Below are 18056 nucleotides of genomic sequence, written 5' to 3' on the forward strand. Positions count from 1 at the left end.
AGCACAAGCCCCCAGCGCTGGTACTTGCGGGCTATACTCAGCAATGCGCCGACTTCCTACAATCTTAGTGATCCCTGCCCGGCTAACGTTTTCGCACTCTACACAAATATATACAGTCATCGAATATGGCTGATCACAAAGATGGAGGACAATCTACCGCGAGGTAAATCTGATGTCCTTGATGTTGAAATAGAATGTGAGAATTAGACCGCAACAAATTAACCTCTTCTGATCTGTTCTGGTCGTTAGACTTTTTACCAACAATGTCTTCTTTTGCTGTTTACTTTCGAACATACAAAAGTGACAAACCTGACCCGTAAGCTTTGAACATCTTTAAGTGATAGTCCTCACTCGTAATCTTTGAACAAACTTAAGTGATAGACCTGACTCCTATCCTTTGAACATACTGGGGGGGAGCCGCTGACAAGTTTTTTAAGCCCCTCAACACAACGCATAAAACATTAATTAGGATTATGTTCAAAAAACCATATATGCATCCAAAGGAAAATCTCCTAAATACAAATAATATATTATTTATTAGGGAACTATTCATTAGAAGGATCATTCTTAAAATCTTCACCATGCCACGTAACTCACCCACATAACACAGGGGCAAATCACAGAATCAACTTCAAGTGCCAAAAAATAATTTAACCTTTGCCAAAAAGCACGAATCCTTCCTAGCACCTTACATCTTCAACACCTTCCTTAAAGAAACCACTTACTGCAACACTCATAAACACCCAAACAGTTTACTTAAACATTTCAACACATGGTTACTACATAAAAAAAGGGCATGAATCAGCAAATTTCTTGCATTCCCTTCTTAGTCTAATTCTCATTCCTTATTTACAAACATGTGTTATTTATATTTATAGTGATTTACTCTTTCTTATTAAAACTGCTTATGTTTTACGCATGCCTAGTTTATCAATACCTTTTGTTTAAACTATTGTTTGATATGTTATTATTATGAGATTTAGACGCTATCATTTTGTAAATTTAAAGTTCCTACGAAATTCCTGTTTTTATGTAACACTATATGAAATGCTCATTGTAAATATTGATAAATATATATTTGTATAAATGTATGTGTACGTGTAAGCAAATATATGTACCCGCCTCAAAACAGAAATCTTCTAGTGAGGCGGGATACTTTCATATTTGTAATATTGATCATGTTATTGCAATAAACGCCCGGGTTCCCGGCAATTAAAAAAAAATACTCTAGTGATAGACCTGAAAAGTAACCTTTTCATCACGAAACATTCAAAAGGATCGTAGTACATATATATACGTACACTGTTAGCTTCTATTTCTCTTTCGGCATCATGACCACTCACATGAAGACTTTCCTTGCAGAGGGTGGGACTCGCGATGCCTGTGTGAGGACTTCTACGAGTTGTCTGCTTACATTTCTTCGGTGGTATATACAACACTAGGTGTATTGGAGTGTGGAGTGATTAATCAATTTTGTATCATCCCCTAAGTGAAAGTTGTTTGTTTTGCTACAGGAAGCTGCATACTTGGAGGGTCCGTCGTCGGTGTCTGCCGGAAGTTATCAGACTGCCCGAGTGCACTTGAAGAGTCTGCACGTGGAATTCTGCCACAGGTAAAATATTACCAGATAAGTTATTGAACTTTTTACTTAGTCCCAACTACTCCCAACTGTGTAAATCCAGTGAGACGGTGGCATCTCCTATAATTGGGGTAAATTGTGCAGTTGGGACAATTGTACGCTATTCACACATATACTTAATTCAGTCGAAACCGAAATCAAATTTCGGCTACTCTTCTAGTTTCGCCCAAAGCCGATTGGTATGATTGGTTTATTATCAATTACAATGGGTAATGCTAGACATTTACAGTGAATCAGTTTAAGACCTGTTTATACTATGGCAAGCTATGAATCTATGGCTCAGACAGGGTTAGGTATATTAGTGTCTCACGTGTTAGCTAACGATGGTGATGTGGGCGGCCTGGAGTGGCAGGACACCTATGGCCAAAGCCGAAACATTACCAGCCTTACTAATAACTAAAAAAAACTTCCAAACCGTTAAACAGCATTTTAGTTACACATTGAATAACTACTTGACAGTTTCTGTTTTGTTTTCTCACTAAAAAAATATCTTTCTGTGCTCCGAAAGAGATGGCAACGTCGTATTTTGGCAGACTGACGCATGAGATTCCCGTCTTGAAAAAGCCAACCTACCCCTGATACTACCTTGCATTGTCAGCAAGGCCCCTTTAATCTTAGGAGGTTCCTAAAGTACAGTAGGTGGGCAGACACAATATTTGAAAATTGCAAACTTTTAAGAGCACATTTTAAGATAATATTTAAGTTATTCACTACACACGCGCCCGAGTAAAGTCGAACGTAAGCCGGTACAAAACAAGTTTATTAGACGAAAAACCAATATATCGGTAGGTCACTACTCGTTAGATATTTAACACTTTGCTTTTCAACATAAGGACAACTTCCGCAGGTAGTGATCTCAACTCTCAATTTTTATTATTTGATTCTTTGGTTATATCAATTGGGGGACTGCCGCGAAATATCATTTTTTATTATAGGAGCTGTCACTTTGACAGATGACAGCCGCGTTATTATGGCGCTCCGTAAATTATTCTGACCCCTTCTCGTGCCGCAGGTAGGAGTTGCCACGCCTACACTTATAGCACATCATATTTTAGGTGTGACAGGTAACAATACATCCCATACACCAAAACAACTGCTCCTAACAAAATATTTTTTGCACACTTATACATATTGTTTAAACGTATAAACCGTATATGGGGAAAATAAATATTTATTTATATTTTTCGAGGATCCCACCACTTACCCGCCCCGGTATAGGTAACTTATGGTTACCCCTTCAGGGCACTAGCATGGACTCAAATTTTTTTTTCATGAACGAATCTACATTTAAAGAACGAAGCTAAACCTCGAATGTCCCAGCATACGTTGTTAGCAAGCAGTATGCAAGTGCTTGGTTATGAACAGGTTAGTATAGTGTTAGTAAATGCTTGCCTTTTGATTAGTGGATATAGGGATGAAGAATAAAACACATAGGAGGACACTAGGTCCGCCAAAACCAGTTTTGTGTACATAATGCACTTGAAAGGAAAAGTCAGAACATTATATTTAAAATGGTATGAACTAAGGTACATCTGAGAGAGGAGCTAAGAACTTCCCTCCCAGCAGTCCAGAGTTGGGTGAGACTGTGATCAGGTTGTCAGATGCGAGTTTCGGGTACCACGCCCTGAAGCCGATTTCCCGATGGAGCCCTGACGAAAGTGTAACTGGGAAGAGTTGGGTAGGAACCCGAAGACCCTAGGGAGTTGAAGTAGCGTCGGGTTAATATTTATTAATAAAAAAGTGTCTGTTTTCTCAGCTCTGCTCGTCCACCATTCCAAAGGTCTGCTGTAAGGATTCAGTGGAGTCCTGCCCGCCTCTGCCGCCTTCGACTGTCAGCCAGCGGAAGACTGGTTCAAAGGCCAACGACTGTAAGTTGGATTGCACTGCATTAATTCTGACTCTAATAATAATTAACATATTTCAGATGACTTATAGCCTTAATAATTTTATGATGTTTTGTGTCCATAGATATGCGTTATTCAAATAAATTCATTTGAAATGTTGACGCAACTATCTTCCTTTAACATTGTCCTTGAAATTTTCCTATCCTATTACCTACAAGTACCTGTCATTATCCGACTGTACCCACGATTGTGTGACATTTACAATAATAAACTTAACTGTCAAATCAGTTTATTGATGAAGCCGTCTGTCGTTTGATAAACATCTCTTTATGATCAGTGCTATTATTGATATCAACTCGGGGTAGAATACCTACTGTGCAGTGAATATATTCGCTTCCCATCAGTGTGTTTCTTACCCAACCCAGATGTTGTGGAAGTTGCGTGTGAAAGAAATCATCTCCTGTGAGTGAAACCAACCATCAACATCGTTGACGAACATCAAAGGGGTAAGTCGGATTCCTTCCTTACTCCCTGTTCACCATCTCTAACCATCGTTGTGTCAACTTAAAGTTCACAATTAATTTTACAGTCCATTCTTGATTCGCCTTGCGATTACATGAAACGTAAATGCAAAATCGGTATTTTCCATGTTTTTTTTACACATGTTTCATATCATTTCATATTATTATTTTATTTACGTACAAATATTCCATTAACAATATAATATTTTGTACACGAATAAGAAAAAAAGAAAGCAGTGAAAGAAGAGCATATATAAATGATTAACAATGACAAAACTAACTAACTAACTAACCATCAAGCAATTTCTCCGCAGGGGTAGGCAGAGAGGACGGACCGCCAAACAACTCGGTCTTGGCACACACCCCTTGCCTCATTCACATTCATACATCATCTCATACATACTCTTATATTGTTCTGACTCTTGACGAGGCCCGACTCAAGTATCTGATTCACTTGGTTGTACCATGTATTCCTCGGGCGTCCCCGACTTCTGCTACCATTCACATTTGCATCGTATATTCTCCTTACACTCCTTTCTTCTCTCATTCGCTCTACATGCCCAAACCATCTAAGCGTCCCTTTCTTGATCTTACTCATTACGCTTACACCAGCCTTGCACTCTTTGCGGATATCCACATTACTCACACGATCATATATGGTTTTACCACACATACGCCTCAGGGATCTCATTTCAACAGCATTCAATCTACTTTCATCCTTTCTTTGCCAGTTCCATACCTCACTTCCATACATCAGGGTAGGTACCAGCACTCCATTGGCGACTGTTAACTTCGCTTCTTTGGACAATTTTTTTTTAGCGCCAACTGCGTTCAGTCCTCCATTAATGGAGTTACCTGCATTTACTCTTCTTTCAATATCTCTGTCAGCCTTCCCATCTCTCTAGAACATACTTCCTACAAAAACTCATCCACCTGCTCCAAGTATTCCTCATTCACAGCTATATTGCACACTGTTTTCGTACTCTCTCTTACAAACACCATTACTTTAGACTTACTTACATTCATCATTAACTCATTCTTCATGCATACTTCGTTCATCCTGGACACGAGAGACTGTAGATCATCCATACTGTTAGCAATCAGCACCGCATCATCAGCATACAACAGGCAACATACTTTCAGATTACTCAATTATAAATAGATTAACAATGACAATATACATATAATATTGAAAAAGTACAGATGGAAGACAATTACAAAGCATGAAGAAGGTTTAAAGGGATTTGAAAATTGCACATTACGTAACGACTGCCGAAATTCATTCAGGCTCACACTAAAAATTCAATGCTTTTATTTTTACGGTGAGTTTACGTTAAAGATCAAGTCTCGACATTCAAGACAAAGGAAAATGGAAACCATAATTAGTGGAATGCTAATTGGGGAACAGCAATCCATTATTTAGGAGTCTACGAAAAGAGACGTTGAATTGGATGAGTTGCATCAAAGCAGGTGTGTCAGTAATAGGTACCTACTGCTGATAATTTTGAATATGCAAATTAGATCAGAGTCTTTTCTACATTTTTCCAAAAATAAATTTTTAATGTTGTTTCAACATAATCATGTGATTACTAGCCTCTTTCAAGTCCCAACCTCCAAGCAAGTCCTCGTAGGAAGCGATGCTGTACGGATTCGATGTGACAATTGTAGACAGCATAGAAAGGAGACCTAGTTCATATAGGATATAACAGAACTTGAATAAAACCCGAAAACGAACGTTGAAATTTTATGAATTGTTCAAATTCTCTGAAACAACCCGTCGTTGATGACCGAAACTTCAAAAAATTCAAAATTAAAAAAGAGAGGAGAAGAGAAATAATAAACCATGGACCTAAAAAACTCTGGATATTACTCTTCGATTTTGTATGAGCGACATTGAAGCCAAATCTAGGGTGTGGGGAAATTGCCTGAAATCCAGTACGACAAACTTAAAACGATTTTGTATGCAAAGTAACATTAAATGAACTATTTTAATTTATGCATTGTTAATTTAACTATAACGGCTAATGATATTTCGGTGTAATTGATGATACAGAGAAAAATAGTAATTTCAGTAGTTTGGCATATACAAGGTTTTCCAATAAGAGGTGTTATTTTGAACAGCCCGCTATTTCGGTAGATGTTACTTTTGAAGCTGTCATTTTTTAACATTTGACAAGTAGAAACTATGCCATTTATAAAAATGTAACGATACACGCTTCAACAACGCATTGAAATTATTCAAATTCACTATTATTAATTATTAGAATTCCATCGAAAAATCATCTTGAGTGATGAGGCCCATTTCCACCTCGGTGGCTTCGTCAACAAGCAAAATTGTCGCATCTGGGGCTCGGAAAATCCAAGAGTTATTGTTGAAAGTCTCTCTATCCTCAACGTGTGACTTTTTGGTGCTGTTTATGGTCCGGCGGAGTCATTGGACCTTAGTTTTGACCTCATTGGATCTGGAGCAACAGTTACGGTGAATGGATTGCGCTATCGAGAGATGATTAATGATTTTTATTGGCCGAAATTGGATAGTATTGATCTGAACAACGTTTACTTTCAACAAGACGGCGCTACATGCCACACAAGCAACGAAACCATTGATCTTTTACGATTGAATATCAAAATAACACCTCTTATTGGAAAACCCTGTATCATACATCTTCCCCTCACCTCGCGGCCTCAAATATGTCTTGAATAGTTCCATCCAGGCCTTATTAGGTTCATGGATTAAAATCATTATTGTTTTGTTTTCGTTTTTTACCACTAACACAATTAATTTCAGCATTCAGTACTCGGAAATTTTTAAGTGTTTGTTTTGGAGATTCCCGTTATCTTTAAAAAATGTATGTTTATGAATTTTAATATTGAAACATATAAATTACTTATAGTACTAGAGAGCCATTGAATGCACATACATTTGATTGTTTAGGATTCATGAAAAAATTATTAAAAATCATTAAATTTATAAAGCTTGAATTCTGCTCATTATTTACTTTAAAATTTCCGTTTGTGGTAACTACTTGGAACAATATTAAATATTATGAGTCCTGTAAGTTGTCTATAACCTATTTGATAAGCCCTGCTATAAATTTTTATTCTTACATGCATCTTTTAATATGATTTGTAAGAAAAATATTTCAATAAGTTCGGTTTATGAAATGTCAATAACAAATAAGTCGGAAGAGATGCGAGACATCTTTTGTAAGAGTTTCGATAGTCGAATATTCCGACGCGCTTAGCTTATGAAATAATTCCAATAAATGTTTTAAAATATCTTTTCAAATTGCCCATATTTTGGCCAGCGTGAGCTCGAGGGCGTTTGCAAATTGCCCAAAATGTGTTTTGGGAAAAAGTTTTTTTTTTTATATTAACTCCGCACAGGAGGCCCTGAAGAAAATAATTTCCCCCAGGGCCTATGTCATCTTTGGGGATGCTGTGTGGAGGGTCTTTTTGTGAAGAGGAAGGAGTGAACATGGGTCTTGAAGAGTCCCATGTTGTAGGAGGGAGGAAACACAGAGGCCGGCAGTTCGTTCCACAGCCGAGCTGTTGAACCTAAGGACGAATCGTAGAAGCTTTCCGTTCTCATGTGACAATTGTCAACAGTGTACAAATGTTGGGCGCGCGTTTGGCGTGTATCCCGACTACGCACCGGTGCCGAAGGGATCAATGACGCTAGTTCCTCAGAGCATCTTCCATTGAAATACCGATAGAACAAGGTCAGCATACCTACCTGACGCCTGTGCTCTAAAGATTGCAGTCCGTTTGTTAAGATTGGGGAATCTATCAACCGGACCGCCCGTTTTTGCACAGAGTCAAGGGTTTTTTTCAGGTATTTAGGGGCTCCGGACCAGAGATGGCTGCCAAATTCGACAGTAGGGCGCACTTGCGATTTGTACAGGGTCAGCAGTTGTGTACTATTAAAGTTTCTGCGGGCCCTGTACAGTACGCCCAGCTTCTGAGAGGCCAGCTTTACTCTGGCTTCGATGGAGCCCCCATACCTGAGCTGGTCACTTATAGTTACACCAAGCATATCAATGGAAGGCCTGTTTGGAAGATTGGTAGATTTTCCCAGTGGATATTAAACTAATGTATCCAAAGAAAACTGCCAGTCCTTTCCAATAAATATGTTTCCTCGTTGCTTGCAGACTGCGTGGATCTAGCCGAGGAATTGTACCCGTGCCAGCAGAACGGGTCCAGTTGGAGTAGGGGAGACCTCTGCGGACCCAAGCCAGAGCAACGCACAACGTCCCACACCGTGGTCCCCCTTGCTAGATCTAGTGCCTCGGAGGTACAGCGCTACGTGAGTAATAATACTAGATAGAATATTATATTTCGCTTAAAACTAACAATTTGGGATGCAGTTCTGGGTACTGCTGTCCCAATAACCATTTATTGGATAACCATCACCTCTACCATAGGCTACGTTTGGTGATAATAGCAGGAGCGTTTAGGGAGATTGTTTGACCTCTCCAATTGTTCTCTTTTGATCCATCGCCTTGCGCCGCAGCGGGAGAGATTTATTTTGTGATTTTACTATTTTTTTATTTATTTAACGCCCAGAGGGCTTTTACATGTAGGTGGTACAATTTTGATGACGGACAATTTTGAAACATAAAAAAAAAATAGTAAAAATAAAATTACATCAAAAAGTACATGCAAGAAAGAAAAATAAATTTTAAAAAAAAACAAGAACATAAATTAAAAAATACAGTATTTTGGCTGGTTTACAAAAATACAACTTCAATTAAGAAATAGTGTTGGAATAAATCTTTTGCGTGATCCACAAAATTCTCAAAGTTAATATTAAATATATTGACATCACCTAAGTATTGATTTCCCATGGTGTAAAATTGTTGTTTGGGGAGTTCGCATTGGAATTGCGCTTATGTGTGCTGCAGTAGAATAGTGTAATTTGTCGTGTTGTTATTGTAGGTATTCGTAAATTTATGAGTTGCAAAAGTTCGGAGATAGATCATTCATTCACTGACACACTGATCCATAGATTCCTACACACACCTCACACCCTTTTCCTTCATTGAACTACCTCTACTTCCGTTCCTTTAAAAATACCTTCCATACATCATTCCCAAAGATGACAAAGGCGCTAAAGGAAATTCGTTGAACACTTAGAATACAAAGAAAATTGCTAAAAAAGTTGGATTCCTAAAAAAGATCAGAAATAACTTGGATTTAGAAAACGCGCCTTGTTTACAATTCTATTGTAACTCCTCATTAAATTATTGTTCTAGTGTTTCATTCTTATCTAACGAAGCCCAAAATAATAAACTACAGGTTATACAAAATAGGGGGATGAGGATGATTTTAAAATGCAACATTTTTACTAGAATTAAAATTATGTTACAAAATTTAAATATGATGACAACCAAACAATATATAATATATAATACGTTAACAATGATGTATAAGCTTTAAAATAATATGCTCCCAAATTATCTGCATAGAAATATTACGTACCATGAAAATGTTCACAATTATCCTACGAGAAGACGCAGAGATTTTAGGCTTCCCAAAACTAAACTTTCATGCACACAAAACAGCGCGTTTTATAAAGGGCAAAAACTTTATAATAATAACGTACCAAATGTCATAAAGGAAGCCACAAGCCTACGCACTTTTCGTAGGACATGTGCTTTATATTTAAAAATAATTTTTTAATTGTTGAACATACTCACCAATATTATTTTAGTCACCTAGATATCTTATTTAATGTAATTTTGTGTATTTATTTTTTCTCCAAAATGTAATTGTTATTTTTTGTATAGGGTTTTCCAATAAGAGGCGTTATTTTGAATAGCCCGCTATTTCGGTAGATGTTACTTTTGAAGGTGTCATTTTTTGACATTTGTCAAGTAGAAACTACGCCATTAATAAAAATGGAACGATACACGCTTCAACAACGCATTGAAATTATTAAAATTCACTATTATTAATTATTAGAATTCCATAGAAAAATCATCTCGAGTGATGAGGCCCATTTCCACCTCGGTGGCTTCGTCAACAAGCAAAATTGTCGCATCTGGGGCTCGGAAAACCCAAGAGTTATTGTTGAAAAGCCTCTCTATCCTCAAAGTGTGACTGGTGCGGTTTATAGTCCGGCGGAGTCATTGGATCTTACTTTTTCGAAAATGAGGCTGGAGCAACAGTTACGGTGAATGGATTGCGCTATCGAGAGATGATTAATGATTTTTTTGGCCGGAATTGGATGGTATTGATCTGGAAAACGTTTACTTTCAACAAGACGGCGCTACGTGCCACACAAGCAACGAAACCATTGATCTTTTTTGGGAAAAGTTTCTTTGAATATCAAAATAACACCTCTTATTGGAAAACCTTGTACATCGTATTTTTTGTATTTTTTTTTTATTTTCCCTAGATGTATGAAAAAATTTGCGTACATCTAAATAAAGATTCAAAAACAAAGAACAAACTATAATTTTAATCAGGGCCTCCTGGGTAGGGTAGAACTACAAGAATTATGAATTCACAATCATAAACTCTAATCATTATGACAGCTAACAGCAGGCGTCCTCGGTGCGTTAAGTGCTTACAGAGCAATTTGTGGTAACTTTGTCGATATTTTTAAAAATCATTGTTTAAATTTGCATTTTTTCAGGGATTCTCAGAGACTGGCATCGGGAGACCAGTTTTCCTGGTGAGTGAGCGCTGGCTCCTCACCAGAGCATCAGACTACGACGATTTGCTAGAGTAAGTTTCCGTAGTAACTTGCAGCGTGATTGTGCTTGTAGGGAAAACTGATTATCCATGTGGAAGCTCTGTTTCGATACAATCCATATTTACTTACTGCATGTACTTATATACTAAACTTCATAAATACTTTTTCAGACTTAATGTTCAGGTTAAATCTTCCCCATAGAAAATACTAAACCCTTCCACACACTTTTCCACAAATGATCATCTAGTCAATCAACATTATGCAAGTGCATTATATAAGCAAAATAAATATAAAACAATACAAGAACAACACGTCAAATCACCAGAGATCAAATGGGAAAATAATTCACCGACTCCAGATATTTTCATATCAGAGGGTTCGGCTCGGTAGAACTTCTAACAGGGCCTATAAATCCTACTGATCCCTCAATATAAATACTTAAAAAATCTTTCGGAATCCTACATGTATTTAAAATGACTGATTTTTGTATTTTTATATATAAATTCTTTGACAGATCTAATACGCCTAAATTTTGAATGAGAGAGCTAGGTAGCCGCTAGGTGCCAGTAGCCGAAATAACAAATGGTAATATTTTTATAGTCTGAGAATGTCAAATTCTTTTTATCTTATTTCCTAAATCTGTATATTTTATTTTTTTTCAGAAACAGATTTTTGTATACCTATTACAGGAATTTGTAATAGCGACATCAATGATATAAGTTATTTTTTTGATTTTGTCATGTAAAACTATATCGGGTCTATTATGACTAATCGTTCCATCTGTTAGTATAGTTTTATCAAAATATATATTTAATAAAATTCATTTTCTCAAAATGAATTTGGTTCGTATTCATAATATGGTACTATATTACGGCAGTCAATCAAGTAATGTTTAATTACCAAACTTTGGTGAATTATTTTTAAAACTTGATTGTGCCTAAATGTATACTCGGACGGTGCTAATACAGAACATCCCGACATAATATCAAATTTACACGTTCATTTTCGGGTTCTGTGAAAGTCCTATTCAAGTTCTATTATTATATCATTATTGGTCAGTGGCTTCAGAAAACTGAAAAAAATAATAGAATTTGAATAGAACCTTCACAGAACTTAGGTCGGGTTGTGTCGAAGAATTTGAACAATTCATCAAATTTCAACATTCATTTCCAAGTTCTGTGAAAGATTTTTTCAAGTTCTCTTTTTATTTTGGTTCTATCGATCAACTAGCCTATAATTATATAATAACAGAACTTGAATAGGCCTTTCACAGAACCCGAAAATTAACGTTGAAATTTGATGATTTGTTCAAAACTCCATCATTAATAATCAACTTTGAAAATTGCTGAATTGTTCAAATTCTGTGACCCGTCCTAAGAAAATATTTTTTCGTATTTTTGAGCTGCCTAATGAGAGTGGTTTATTTAGGGGCCCAATTTAATCAGAGTGAAATTGTAACTTGGATTCAAAGCAGAAAACTTGTTATAATTGACGATAATTAAAATTACATTTTTATTAGGTAAATTTTTATTGAAAACACAAAAATGTTTTTGTAGAGGACATATTTAGCTTGTCTTTGTATAAACCGTGGTCGATTACTGTGATGTATGGTAATAAGTTGGGTATTCAAGCGATATATGGCACTAGTCAGAAAACTTACTCCAGAGTCCGACAGATATCGCTGGAATGTAGCAATTGCCTGTGGGGTATCCTTGTCAGACTTCTAGCTTCTAGAAACAGAGAATTACCAACCCTCAGGTAATGAACAGTCTAGCTAAATCCAGACTTATATATTGTAACGTAAATAAACGCAATTATTGTAAAGAACCTTTTACTTTATCAAGAGTTCCTAACACAGAAATCTGCTTGTAAACAGAGATATAACAATTACTAATTCTGTTGATTGGTTGCAGTTTCGCTGGTCAAAATATCACTCCCCCTCCAGAGGTGGTATTCTCCATCAGAAGGAGTGTGCGCCATCCCCAGTTCATCGGGTCGAATACCTTCATGATTCCAGGAAATAATGATATTATTCTACTGGAGATGGACAAGCCGTAAGCATCAAAAATCTCTAAAAAATTTAAAATAAAGTCGCTATCCGCGTCTGTCTGTTTGTGCGCTTAGTTCTTCTAAACTACGCAACGGATGTTGATTTGGTTTTCATTATCATTTAGACATTTTTTTCCGGAAGGATTACATATATAATACATGCAGATTATATTTATAGAAAATAGAGAAAAATCCATGTTTTATAATCAAGACGTGAAAATATATTTTCGCGAACTACATTGCTAACGCTGGCTAAACCTTATGAGATACATCAAAATAATTTACTACGGAATTGTATATCTTAAATAGATCTACATAAAAGTCTGTGGTGATATATGTCTATCTCCTAAGGATAACACCCAACAACGCCGAGTACACGTCAGCTATTCTTCTTAATATGGAAAAATTCATAAAAATATATTAATATATAAAAACTCGAAAAGTATTGGACCGATTTCGTTGAAAACTTCAAAATTTGTTTTTATTAGTGTCAGGAGTGCTTAGAGAGATTGGTTTGAAAGGTATAAAAAGTCGGGCACGCCCGATCAATGTTTTTCATTCATAACAAAAACTACTCATTCATTTTATTTGAATATTTTTTACTGGGCAATAAATATTCTTAATCCACAAGAGATCAGGCTCAACGGAAAACTCTATATTTCTTAACATAACTATATTATTTTATTTAGTGCCTTACTGTTAGGAAGCTTTGTAGATGCACGCACAGATGGCAGTGCATAGAGCTTGCGGGGAAGTCCGCAAGATGGCAGCTAGTAGTCAGTAGTCGCCAGGGCCAGTGGGAAGGCTCTCAGAGAAACTTACTGTTTCAGATTCCAATTAGCCAGCTTCTGGTTAGGTCGACTATCGAGTCACCATTATAATACGTGGAGTATCAATAAATCCCTGATTAATATAAAGAACCATTTATTAATAAACTCCTTTCAAGACGAGTTGGAGACCTGTTTGTGCGATCACAACACTTACCAAAAAACTTTCCTCATATTTTTACGTCACACTTTTTGGAGTAGCTGTAGTGAAAAGGGTTAACTATTACTATTTGAATTAGGTAGTCTGCAACCTCGGTCTCACGGGTTGGCACTAAAACTCCACGACGTGCGTCTGAGTGAAGCGCAATGGGTAAAGTATACGAAATCACAACTCAATGTGATGGCGGATTAAAAAGTAATTTGACTTTTTCTAATCACTCGGTCTTGGCGTGTGGCGTATTAAATCAATGTTACCCATGCAACTACCTACGAGCTTATTAAATAATATGATTAATGATTCAGTAACTCTGCGATGATGTTTCAGGGTCCTCTTCAGCAGGAGCTATTGGCCAGTTTGTCTCCACACGCCCCAGGAGTCTTTGGAAAGACTCGTACTTTCTAATTTCGGCAACACTGTGAGTTAACGATCATTAGTCCAATATTGTAATGTCTCGAATCCGCGCAATTTGCTAAATAAAATGTAAGCTTGCAATTAGTGTTGTGTTGTCCCACTTCAAATGAGGTGAGTTGTGAGATGTCAGTGTGAGGTAATGAGACCAATGATTAGGACTGAACACTGCATGTCATATTTTATGTTCTAATTGTGTTATTTAATATAGATAAGTGGGTACAGTGGTGTTAAATAAATTTCATATGGGTACGAAATAATTTTACAATCGCAATCTCAACAAAGAACTGGTTCTTGTGCTTAGTGAGCGAGTTACACTAATTATAATTATCAATATGTGTACGTGTACATATATATAGGATTCTGTTACATACTAAATATTGAGAGTAATTGGAAACATATAATTAAAGTAGAGGTGAATATAGACTAATAATAAACACAGGGTTTTCCAATAAGAGGTGTTATTTTGATATTCAATCGTAAGAGATCAATGGTTTCGTTGCTTGTGTGGCACGTAGTGCCGTCATGTTGAAAGTAAACGTTGTCCAGATCAATACCATCCAAATCCGGCCATAAAAAAATAATTTATCATCTCTCGATAGCGCAATCCGTTCACCGTAACTGTTGCTCCAGCCTCATTTTCGAAAAAGTATGGTCCAATGACTCCGCCGGACCTTAAACCACACCAAACAGTCACACGTTGAGGATAGAGAAGCTTTTTAACAATAACTCTTTGGTTTTCCGAGCCCCAAATGCGACAATTTTGCTTGTTGACGAAGCCACCGAGGTGTAAATGAGCCTTATCACTCAAGATGATTTGCATTTGATGTGATCAAGTGAATTTTAATAATTTCAATGCGTTGTTGAAGCGTGTATCATTCCATTTTTATTAATGGCGTAGTTTTTACTTGTCAAATGTCAACATCGGCATTAAGAATTTTTATTATTGTTTTAAATTTTAAAATTGTTCATAATATGTCCCCCCGCTCTCCTAAAAGTTAATTAATAACATCTTTAAAAAAATTGTTGTTATGGTTCTTGTGTATATTCACAGTCGGCGACCCTCCTATCACAAGAGGAGTGCCGCAGACTGTTCCCTCCCGGCAGCAGAGGCGCAGCTGACGGAGTTACGGACAGACACATGTGCACCACCACCAGCAGAGCTGATGAATGTGTAAGTAAGGCACAACTATTAATACATTTAATTATTGAAGACAATATTAGCGATTTCTAAAAGAAAATCTGAAACGGAAAAGATATGGTGGTGATGATCTGGCTTGTAAACCATACAGACCATCAGGAAATAATTAATTCCCTATGAAAAAATGGGTTGATTACAAAATTCACTCTGCAGGAAACGTAACAAATTATCACCCAGCCACCAAATACAAAAAAAAAACAGTGAACTCACCGAATATATCACTCGCATTGAGATTGGCAGCGATTCCTTAATCTCCGAATTCGGAAGCGGATGGCAATCAGCACAATAACACTTGCATTCACACCATTAAATAATAATCTGTCACGACCAGCTCTCAAGAGAGTAGAATTTAGAATAAAATTGAATTAACACATTTTAATTCAAAAAGTACTGTCACTTACATGTGACAAAAATATTTAAATCTTTTAGTGTTAAATTGACCAAACAGGAATAGTGGTGCCCAATTTTGTCAAACAATATAATTCAGATGATTCCAGCTGCTTAATCCACAGATGACTGTATTTTATTGTCACTTCCTGCAGAGCAAAATCTATGCGAGAATTCCCAGAGAGGTCTATAATATCATTATTTTTAATTTTAAGTTTAAAACTTTAAGTTAACTAAGTTTTAGTCTACTGCTTCTCCATACGGTCACATTCAGGTCTTCAAGTCCCATTTTAGATTTTCGTTTAGGAATCACTAATATTGTTTTAAATATTAAAATTTTACAATATCAGGTTTTACTCATTGAGTTATACAAAAAAATAAATAATACTTTTAATGCAGCCTTGCGAGCAATTCTGTGATTTTATTAAAACATTCACTTATTAAATATCATTATCCCTAAAGTTCCCATTTCTTATTTTAAATAATTAACAATAATATATTATTTCGTATTTACTTTTTAAGAACATAGACAATTGATGAATCTATCACATTTTGAGTTGATTTTGTGTTATGACAATTTTTGATTTTGTTTTTGAGTAAATCGAGTGAAAAAATAGAATCCCTAAGGTCAAATTTGAAAAAAATCTTCATCTGCTGTTTTAAAGTGCACTGAAGCCTAGACCCTGCAAAAAAGTTTTATAACCCTTGCAAAAAAAAAGAAAACAAAATATAAAATAAATATTTTGTTCGCTATTCCATGTAGATTTACAAGTTTACGCTTACCACGAAGTTCTGGAAACCATGTAATACGCACTTTTTTGCTGGTGGCATCTAATTCAAAAGTATTATTTCGAAACACCCTCCCACAGTCCCCTCTTACCCATCTTACCTAAGAAGCTTCACGATAAAGTACACCAATACACAAGCAAGGATCTCTTTATTCTTATTTATCTGTGTCTTATTGAAATAAAATGTTTAAAATTGTTCAAGATATTTTCATAGTGAAATTTATGTTTTTTATTTAAATCTTTTTTTATCACGTATAAATTGTGTAAGTGTAATTTTTAATCATTATTTCATGTAAAATAGCGTAACTATACTGTAGCCAAGTGGGGGAGTAGGTAGTACCCAAAATTACAACCCTCCTTATACAGAATTTTCCAATAAGAGGTGTTATTTTGATATTCAATCGTAATAGATCAATGGTTTAGTTGCTTGTGTGGCACGTAGCGCCGTCTTGTTGAATGTAAACGTTGTCCAAATCAATACCATCCAATTTCGGCCATAAAAAATCATTAATCATCTCTCGATAGCGCAATCCATTCACCGTAACTGTTGCTCCAGCCTCATTTTCGAAAAACTAAGGTCCAAGGACTCCGCCGGACCATAAACCGCACCAAACAGTCACACGTTGAGGATAGAGAGGCTTTTCAACAATAACTCTTGGGTTTTCCGAGCCCCAGATGCGACAATTTTGCTTGTTGACGAATCCACCGAGGTAGAAATGGGCCTCATCACTCAAGATGATTTGCATTTGATTGACTCAAGTGAATTTTAATAATTTCAATGCGTTGTTGAAGCGTGTATCGTTCCATTTTTATTAATGGCGTAGTTTCTACTTGTCAAATGTCAAAAAATGACAGCTCCAAAAGTAACATCTACCGAAATAGCGGGCTACTCAAAATAACACCTCTTATTGGAAAACTTGTATAAACTTGAATACTTGACATATCATTATAGTATATTACGTATTCTTGCGCAAATACATAAGTTACCATTAATAATTGAGATTTCTATGGTTTAAAACCCCATAAGACAGAAACATTCATGGGGTCGTCGGAAGACCGATATTTTGTTTGGCATCTTGGCCTGTCAAGATGTGATAAAAGTCATTTGGTTTTACCGTCACATTATTTGATAATGTCACAAATATTGGCTAAAATGCATGTTACACTTGTCCCTTAGTTGATGGTTATCTGGTGGCTAGTTTGTGTATTGGTGTAGACACAAAACCTCCTAGATCAGGAAGGTTTTGCCATACCTCCCATTACCTTGCGGCCGGATCTTATGCCGTGCTCACTGTTCGTGCTACCACGCAAAGGCATTGCCTATTTTTCCGCATTGAGTGACTCTAATGAAAACATTGCAGGGCTACCATTGGAACTACCTTACAGCTAGCAATGGCAACAGGGTGCCCTGCACCCGGCTGTTGGTGGGGCTCCCGCTGCATTGGAAGGTAGAGAATAACACCTGTATAGATCTTTACCTGCGCGTGGCCCACTACATCTCCTGGGTGGAGAGTGAGGTGTGGCCGTGAACC

General features: G+C 36.5%; 1 long non-coding RNA gene across 1 annotated transcript; it reads left to right on the plus strand.

The window, feature by feature from the left end:
• Positions 1-54: 54 nt before the first annotated feature.
• On the plus strand, positions 55-3420 carry LOC149416387 (uncharacterized). The gene is made up of 3 exons (XR_016303593.1): positions 55-163; positions 1515-1612; positions 3396-3420. It is a non-coding gene; the product is annotated as an uncharacterized LOC149416387 (long non-coding RNA).
• The last annotated feature ends 14636 nt before the right edge of the window (positions 3421-18056 follow it).

The sequence above is a fragment of the Hesperophylax consimilis genome, chromosome 17 (assembly GCF_061612785.1).
Source record: "Hesperophylax consimilis isolate HC1 chromosome 17, BYU_Hcon_1.0, whole genome shotgun sequence".
Classification (NCBI taxonomy): Eukaryota; Metazoa; Arthropoda; class Insecta; order Trichoptera; family Limnephilidae; genus Hesperophylax; species Hesperophylax consimilis.